Consider the following 10,016-nt stretch of genomic DNA (forward strand, 5'->3'; position numbering starts at 1 on the left):
ACATGAATCCAAGGACCCGGTTGAGGCCGCACTCATGGGTGCGGAACGTGGCTACATGTTTCTGTTTGTCGATTCTGCATTGTCGCGCGTCCTGAAGGCCGGCTTGGAGAACGCTGACCCGGTGGTCAGAGGCTGAATGTCCTTGACTGCTGAAGTGTTCTCCGGTGTGACATGTGAATATTCGATTAATTCTCTGTCTGCAGTCTCTGCTGCTGTGTGTGGCACACAACTAGCCAGCCGATGATTTGATCTCACTTAAAATAACTTTTAATTGCGTCCCAAAGCCCATCAGTTTCCCCACATAATAAATCAGAAATGTGAATGAACAATGTGACATTTATCTCTCTGTACTGGTGATGATCAGAAGCAGTGATGTCAGATTTCACCACTCGCCAAGTCAGCCTGTGGTTGCGTCTCGCCAATCACGTGGGTAATGTAATTCTGCCAGTCAGTGTGTTCAGTTGGCATTTTAGGAGAAATTCGAAGTCATCATGACTTCATCAGTGGCCTCATGGTTAAGGTGTGAGTGATAGAACATCGAAAATTACAGCACAGAACAGGCCCTTCAGCCCACGATGTTGTGCCGGCCCTTTGTCCTAGATTAATCATAGAATATACAGTGCAGAAGGAGGCCATTTGGCCAATCGAGTCTGCACCAGCCCCCGGAAAGAGCAGCCCACACTTGGACTGTAGGAGGAAAACGGAGCACCCGGATGAAACCCATGCAAACAAGGGGAGGATGTGCAGACTCCGCACAGACAGTGATCCAAGCCGGAATTGAACCTGGGACCCTGGAGCTGTGAAGCAATTGTGCTATCCACAATGCCACCGTGCTGCCCTTAAGAAGAAATTAATCTACACTATATCATTCTACCGTAATCCATGTACCTATCCAATAGCTGCTTGAAAGTCCATAATGTTTCCGACTCAACTACTTCCACAGGCAGTGCATTCCATGACCCCACTACAATCTGGGTAAAGAACCTACCTCTGACATCATCCCTATATTTTCCACCATTCACCTTAACTGTATGTCCCCTTGCAATGGTTTGTCCACCCGGGGGAAACGTCTCTGACTGTCTACTCTGTCTATTCCCCTGATCATCTATCAAGTAACCCCTCATCCTTCTCGGTTCTAATGAGAAAAGGCCAAGCACCCTCAATCTTTCCTCGTAAGACCTACTCTCCATTCCATGCAACATCCTGACAAATCTCCTTTGCACCTTTTCCAAAGCTTCCACATCCTTCCTAAAATGAGGAAACCAGAACTGTACACAGTACTCAAAATGTGGCCTTACCAGGGTTTTGTACAGCTGCATCATCACCTCACGGCTCTTAAATTCAATCCCTCTGCTAATGAATGCTAGCACACCATAGGCCTTCTTCACAGCTCTATCCACTTGAGTGGCAACTTTCAAAGATGTATGAACATAGACCCCAAGATCTCTCTGCTCCTCCACATTGCCAAGAACCCTACCGTTAACTCTGTATTCTGCATTCATATTTGTCCTTCCAAAATGGACAACCTCACACTTTTCAGGTTTAAACTCCATCTGCCACTTCTCAGCCCAGCTCTGCATCCTATCTATGTCTCTTTGCAGCCGACAACAGCCCTCCTCACTATCCACAACTCCACCAATCTTCGTATCGTCTGCAAATTTACTGACCCACCCTTCAGCTCCTTCATCCAAGTCATTAATGAAAATCACAAACAGCAGAGGACCCAGAACTGATCCCTGCGGTACGCCACTGGTAACTGGGATCCAGGCGAAATATTTGCCATCCACCACCACTCTCTGACTTCTATCGGTTAGCCAGTTCGTTATCCAACTGGCCAAATGTCCCACTATCCCATGCCTCATTACTTTCTGAATAAGCCTACCATGAGGAACCTTATCAAATGCCTTACTAAAATCCATGTACATGACATCCACTGCTTTACCTTCATCCACATGCTTGGTCACCTCCTCAAAGAATTCAATAAGACTTGTAAGGCAAGACCTACCCCTCACAAATCCGTGCTGACTATCCCTAATCAAGCAGTGTCTTTCCAGATGTTCAGAAATCCTATCCCTCAGTACTCTTTCCATTACTTTGCCTACCACCGAAGTAAGACTAACTTGGCTGTAATTCCAATGGTTATCCCTATTCCCTTTTTTGAACACGGGTACGACATTCGCCACTCTCCAATCCCCTGGTACCACCCCTGTTGACAGTGAGGACAAAAGGATAATTGCCAACGGCTCTGCAATTTCATCTCAGGCTTCCCATAGAATCCTTGGATATATCCCGTCAGGCCCGGGGTACTTGACTATCCTAAAGTTTTTCAAAATGACCAACACATCTTCCTTCCGAACAAGTATTTCATCGAGCTTACCAGTCTGTTTCACACTGTCCTCTCCAACAATATGGCCCCTCTCATTTGTAAATACTGAAGAAAAGTACTCGTTCAAGACCTCTCCTGTCTCTTCAGACTCAATACACAATCTCTCGCTACTGTCCTTGATCGGACCTACCCTCGCTCTAGTCATTCTCATATGTCTCACATGTGTGTAAAAGACCTTGGGGTTTTCCTTGATCCTACCCGCCAAAGATTTTTCATGCCCTCTCTTAGCTCTCCTAATCCCTTTCTTCAGTTCCCTCCTGGCTATCTTGTATCCCTCCAGCGCCCTGTCTGAACCTTGTTTCCTCAGCCTTACATAAGTCTCCTTGTCCTCTTAACAAGACATTCAACCTCTCTTGTCAACCATAGTTTCCTCACTCGACCATCTCGTCCCTGCCTGACAGGGACATACATATCAAGGGTATGTAGTACCTGTTCCTTGAACAAGTTCCACATTTCACTTGTGTCCTTCCCTGACAGCCAATGTTCCCAACTTATGCACTTGAATTCTTGTCTGACAACATCGTATTTACCCTTCCCCCAATTGTAAACCTTGCCCTGTTGCACGCACCTATCCCTCTCCTTTACTAAAGTGAAAGTCACAGAATTGTGGTCACTATCTCCAAAATGCTCCCCCACTAACAAATCTATCACTTGCCCTGGTTCATTACCCAGTACTAAATCCAATATTGCCCCTCCTCTGGTTGGACAATCTACATACTGTGTGAGAAAATCTTCCTGGACACACTGCACAAACACCACCCCATCCAAACGATTTGCTCGAAAGAGTTTCCACTCAATGTTTGGGAAGTTGAAGTCACCCATGTCTACTATCCTGTGACTTCTGCACCTTTCCAAAATCTGTTACCCAATCTGTTCCTCCACATCTCTGCTACTATTGGGTCGCCTATCGAAAACTCCCAACAAGGTGACTGCCCCTTTTCTATTTCTGACTTCAACCCATACTACCTCAGTAGGCAGATACTTCTCGAACTGCCTTTCTGCATCTGTTATCCTATCTCTAATTAAAAACGCCCCCCCCCCTCCACCTCTTTTACCACCCTCCCTAATCTTATTGAAACATCTACAACCAGGGACCTCCAACAGCCATTCCTGCCCCTCGTCTATCCAAGTGTCCGTGATGGCCACCACATCGTAGTCCCAAGTACCAATCCATGCCATAAGTTCACCCACCTTATTCCTGATGCTTCTTGCGTTGAAGTATACACACTTCAACCCAACTCCGTGCCTGCAAGTACTCTCCTTTGTCAGTGTTCCCTTCCCCACTGCCTCACTGCACACTTTGGAGTCCTGAATATCGGCTACCTTAGTTGCTGGACTACAAATCCGGTTCTTATTCCCCTCCAAATTAGTTTAAACCCTCCCGAAGAGTACTAGAAAACCTCCATCCCAGGATATGGGTGCCCCTCTGGTTCAAATGCAACCCATCCTGCTTGTACAGGTCCCACCTTCCCCAGAATGCATGCTAATGATCCAAATACCTGAAGCCCTCCCTCCTACAGCATTCCTGCAGCCACGTGCTCAGCTGCACTCTCTCCCTATTCCTAGCCTCGCTGTCATGTGGCACCGGCAACAAACCAGAGATGACAACTCTGTCTGTCCTGGCTTTTAACTTCCAGCCTAACTCCCTAAACGCGTTTATTACCTCCACACCCCTTTTACGACCAATGTCGTTGGTACCAATGTGCACCACAACTTCTGGCTGCTCACTCTCCCCCTTAAGGATCCTGAAGACACGATCCGATACATCCCTGTCCTTGGCACCCGGGAGGCAACATACCTTCCGGGAGTCTCGCTCGCGACCACATAATCTCCTATCTATTCCCCGAACCATTGAATCTCCTACTACTATTTCTTTTCTATACTCCCCCTTCCCTTCTGAGCCCCAGAGCCAGACTCAGTGCCAGAGACATGGCCGCTAGGACCTTCCCCCGGTAGTTCATCCCCCACCCCCCCCCCAACAGGATCCAAAACGTTATACTTGTTTTGAAACGGAACAGCCACGAGGGATCCCTGCACTGTCTGCCTGTTTGTTTTCTTTCCCCTGACTGTAACCCAACGACTCTTGTCCTGTACCTTGGGTGTGGTTACCTCCCGTTAACTCTTCTCTATAACCCCTTCTGCCTCCCAGATGATCCGAAGTTCATCCAGCTCCAGCTCCAGTTCCCTAACACGGTCTCCGAGGAGCTGGAGTTGGGTGCACTTCTCGCAGGTATAGTCTGTGGGGACACCTGTGGTATCCCTCACCACCTACATCCTACAGGAGGAGCATGCAACAGGCCTCGCCTCCATTCCCTCTTACCTTACAGAATATAGCTGCCCTGTGGACCAACTGGACCTCGCCCTCCGACTCTGCTCCCAGTCAGCTGCACTCTCTGTAAACTCCTGGATCCCTTCGCGCTCTTTGCGGAAATGTAGGAAACGAAATGAAAGGAGCACCTTACTACCTTCTCACCTAACTCCCTCAGTCACCAAACTCTCACTATAGCACTCAAATGCACCAAATTCAGCACTCAGTGCAAACCATGATGTTAATCATGATGTGATCAAATGAGCGTCTGTTTCAGTCTTTCTGCGGGGAGTTTTCATGCTGAGGAGAAACATGTTGGACATGGTCTGGGAATGTTTCACTCCGGTCCATTACCAACATATCCTGCCCGGATGGGATGGGCATTTCCTTCCAAACGTTGCAGGACACTTTATTAATATTGAATAATATTGGTTAAGTATCATTTATTAAGTATTGTTTCATATGTTTAGTGTAGTTTATTTAGAAATATTAATTATCAGACGCGATAATTTTTTACTTTCATTCCCCAAACAGCTAAATTGGGTGAAAACCATGAATGGGAGGCAAAGGGAGCCCCGATCATTTGTGTGGTCAGTGGTTTGTTTATGGAGCTGAGTAAATATTCCGGAGCAGAGCCGCTCCGAGCGGGGTTCTAACCTGCGCGGGGATACAATAATGTGGGTTTGCCGTTTCTGTCCACACATCTGGATAGGAATGGAGCTGCTGCTGCCCGGGGAGCTGGACAAGCAAGAGGCACAGATATTGACCAACTGCATCGCAACAAATAGATTCCCCAAATTACCGAACAAAACAAAAACAAGCGCTACTGATCTTTAAAGAAACTATGACAGTCTCTCTGAAATCAATATACCAACACCTCTTGAAGATTAGATTTGTTGTAACAATTCACTCTGAACTGTCTCAATATCAGCCTTAATTCCTTGCCAATTCTCAGACAGGCGCTGACTGGTTAGAAGTCTGCTTCACTTCTCAAGGTCCTGTTCAATAAAATCAATCACAGGCCCATGATCTGCTTTCCTCCTGTTCTCAGACACATCCACTTTCTACAAGGGCGCACTAACTGGTTTTCAGAGTAAGAGTCAGACTTCAGTCACCTCGTTCTCTCTCGATCCCTTTATCTCAGAGCCACCTCACAACCAGGAATGGAACTTCTCACAGAGCCAAGAATGGAATAGTTTGTCGATTCTTCCACTGATTCAGGCCCGTCCATCGCCACGATGTATTCGTCCAAAAGAGTTGGGGTGAGATGGGGCTGAGTTTCACTGTGTATCCAATCAGTCCCCGGAGAAGCACAAAAACAAGGTGTGAGGGAGAGAGAAAGAAACAAAGAAATAGATAGAGAGACAAAGGAAAGAAAACAAGAAAATAATTTTCAAATATGTTCCATTTCTGCCTCGATCATGTTCCCCAGAAATACATTCACCTGAATGAAACCAAACCACGTTTCCATTCGCTGCCGTTGCTGCTTCTCCTTCCAAACGTTGCAGGAAATGTTATTATTTATTGATTGTTGCTTTGAGTGTGAGTTCCTTATTTATCTTTATATTGAAAAATGAAATGAAAATCGCTTATTGTCACAAGTAGGCTTCAAATGAAGTTACTGTGAAAAGACCCTAGTCGCCACATTCCGGCGCCTGTTCGGGGAGGCTGGTACGGGAATTGAACCGTGCTGCTGGCCTGCTTTGGTCTGCTTTCAAAGCCAGCGATTTAGCCCTGTGCTAAACCAGCCCCGTCTAGTTTTTAAGAAGAACGTTTTTCGAAAAAACTGAATTCGATAAATGTTCATACCGTTAACAGACAACCAACCAAAATTCCGATTAATTGTCGACCGGCAGCTTCCCGGGGGAGTTAAACAAACATTTCGAATCACAGTCGCTGCGAGCAGGATTCGAATCTGCGCGGGGAAACACTATTTCATTTGAGGTCCAACCACTCGACCATCACAGCTGCGTCATTCAACATCAATTTGGTCGATAGAATACATTCTAAAACCAGCCTGGAATCACTCCAGGAAGTTGTTGCATTCAAGCGACCAACGGGGCCCCGGGGTTTATGTGAGGAGGGATTGAATTTTCGTTGAAAATGACCATTCGATTTGGAGAGACTCGGAAATCTCAGCTCCCGAAACGCACAATTCCACTGAATAAATATTTTGTGTAACAACATCAGTTAAATTGGAAATATATTAGAAATTCATGTTTCTTTTCAAATGCAGCAGCACTACACTTCCCAGTCTGGAAGAAAATTAAAATGATGAATCTAGAAATTACAGAGGGAGACCTGTGCAGACCGAATGGTCACATGATGACCTGATGACGCAACTAACATGATCACGTGTCTGGATTCCGGCAGTTCCCCGGATCGCGGTCAGAGCACAAGCCAGGAGCAGCTGCTCAATTATTAAATCAGTTATTTTTTATTACAAATCCTTGGTCGCCAGTCATTGAGAGACCAGCATTTCTACATGGTGTCAGGAGTGGGCAGTATGGCAGAAGGACTCCACCGCATCAACCTCCTTGTATCATCGAATCGTAGAATGTCCAGCACAGAAGGCCATTCGGCCCAACGTGTCAGCACTGACCCTCCGAATGAGCACCGCAGCTACTCTCCTCAAGAAGAGGTTTAATAACTAGCGCAGCATCAGCCCGGCTAGCTCAGTCGGTCGAGCATGGGACTCTTAATCCCAGCCGTGTGTTCGAGCCTCACGTTGGGCGCGTCTATATTATTATCTGAAAATATTGATGCTGAATGAACTGTCTTCCTAACAGGAACACAAGGTGATGTCGCTGGACTGGGAATCCAGAGGTCTGAACTAACCCTTGGTGATAAGATTTAATAAATCTGGAATTGAAATTTCGTCTCATGAATGGCGCAGAAAGGTTCTGCTTCAGACGGATCACATTTCCACAACAGGGATTGATTTGACTGAACCACACTGAAGATCTGTCACCGGCAGACTCACGGTTCCAGCAGTTGCATATCAGAGAGCTCAGTTACACAGCAGGGTATACATTTACAAACAGGGCCCTCTGCACCTCGGCACATTGTGTGTGCCCTGATAGTCTCTTCCTGCTTTTCTGTGTGTCTTTCTCTGTCTGTCACGGCCGTGCTGATGTTACGTATTAATCTCACTTTTCCCAAACAGTAATTGTGATTGATAGATACACACAGATTTCCGCACTGACGTTCAGTACCAATGTCTAATAGAGACTGAATCCCACCCTCACATACAGCACCAGACATTGAATCATAATGAAGGAATCCTGCTCTCACAAACTGTTGAGACTGAGTTGCAGAGTGTTCCCTCCACTCGCGAACACTACCTGTGATTTACAGATACAGAACAAATCTCAGTCAGGTGAGTAGCAGAGTTTGATGGGTACGACATGGATTCCACAATCACCTTCTCTGCGCCAGATAATCAGATGCAGACGACATGCGGTGTCTGTGTTGGTTTAACAAGGGTTTTACACAAGAACCGGAACACATTTACACATTATCAGGGTATAAGACGTAGGAGCAGAAGTAGGCCATTCAGCCCATCGTATATGCTCCGTATTTTAATGAGATTATGATTGATCTGATATATGCTGTGTTATGACCTCATACTGTGGCACGTTGTCACAGTGGCTACCTCGCAGCGCCCGCGATCCGGGTTCAATTCCAGCCTTTGGTCACTGACTGTGTGGAGTTTGCACTTTCTCTCCGTGTCTGTGTGGGTTTCTTCCGGGTGCTGCGATTTCCTCGCACAGTCCAAATATGTGCGGGTTAGGTGGACTGTCCATGCTAAATTGCTCCTTGGTGTTCAGAAAGTTGGGTGGTGTTACAGGGATGTGGTGGGGACACAGAAACTCTTTCAGAATATCGTTGCAGAGTCGATTGGCAGAATTGCCTCCTTTTACATTTTAATGATTTCATGATAATCCTCATGTCCACTTTCCCGGGTTTTTATCTCTAGATTTCATGATGAACCTTTAAAACCAACATTCCAACCAAGCCTCAGGTACCAGTAACTCCTCAATGGTCGTTAATTTCCCGGCTGTCAATCATTTGGTCAGTCATACCTCAGGCGAGGAGCAATAAAAATAATAATAATAATAATCTGTTATTGTCACAAGTTGGCTTCAATGAAGTTACTGTGAAAAGCCCGAGCCACCACATTCCGGCGTCTGTTCGGGGAGGCTGGAACGGGAATTGAGAGAAGGCGGGATTTTCATGATTCAGTTCTAGTATAACCGGGTGATCTGAATCTAATTCATCTGGTTTTCTCTCTGCTAATCTTGTCTCACAGTGAGGCAAACCTCACTGATTGGATAGACGAGTGATCGTTCTTCAGTCTTGTCATGGACGGACCCGCTGAATATGGAGGCATATCCTGTGTGGCAGGATTTAGCTCCAACTCAATCTATAAGTTTGTGGATGATACCACTGTGGTAGGTCGTATCGCAAACAATGACGAATCAGACACAGAAGGTAGATAAATCACTTGGTTGCATCGTGTACCTAAAACAGCCTGTCTCGAAATGTCGAAAAGATCGAGGAACTGATAATCGACGCCAGGAAGCGTTGCACAACACACACACCCCTCTACATCAATGGCTGCGAAGTGGGGATGGTGGATAGCATTACATTTCCGGGTGTCACCCTCACCAACAGTCTGTCCTGGTCCACTCATGTTGATGCAACAGTCTAGAAACCCAACATCGTCTCTACCTCCTACGGAAGGAGAGGAAATTCGTCATGTCTGCATCGACTCTCACAAACGTCTACAGATGTACCACAGAGAGCATCCTATCGGGCTGCATCACAGCTTGGGATCGCAACTGCTCGGCCCAAGGTCGCAAGAAACTGCAGTGTGGTGACATCAGCCCAACGTATCACACAAGCTTGCCACCCGCACAGTGATTCTGTCTACAACTCCCGCTGCCGCAGGACAGCAGACAACATTATCAGTGACCCTCCCACCCAGGTTTTACCTTTTTACTGATTATTCCATCAGGCAGAAGGTACAGAAGTCTGAAGACCCGCACATCCAGACATAGGAACAGCTTCTTCCCCACAGCTACTAGACTCCTCAACAACTCTCCCTCGGACTGATCTGTTCCCTGTAAGAACACGATTCACGGCGCCCTATGCTGCTCTTGCTCATGGGTTTCCTTTGTTTGGCCCCTTGTTCCGCACTGTAACCAATCACTGTTTGTCCATGTACCATTTGTCAATGTACTCTGTCGATTATTCTTTTTCTGTCTACTATCTATGTAATGTGTATGTTCCCTTGGTAGCAGAAAAATACTTTTCATG

At 46.4% G+C, this 10,016-nt stretch overlaps 1 non-coding gene across 1 annotated transcript; it reads left to right on the forward strand.

Annotated features, from left to right (window-relative positions):
- Nucleotides 1-7,358: 7,358 nt before the first annotated feature.
- Nucleotides 7,359-7,429, forward strand: trnak-cuu (transfer RNA lysine (anticodon CUU)). Its single transcript has one exon. It is a non-coding gene; the product is annotated as a tRNA-Lys (tRNA).
- The last annotated feature ends 2,587 nt before the right edge of the window (nucleotides 7,430-10,016 follow it).

The sequence above is a fragment of the Scyliorhinus torazame genome, chromosome 24, assembly GCF_047496885.1.
Source record: "Scyliorhinus torazame isolate Kashiwa2021f chromosome 24, sScyTor2.1, whole genome shotgun sequence".
NCBI lineage: Eukaryota > Metazoa > Chordata > Chondrichthyes > Carcharhiniformes > Scyliorhinidae > Scyliorhinus > Scyliorhinus torazame.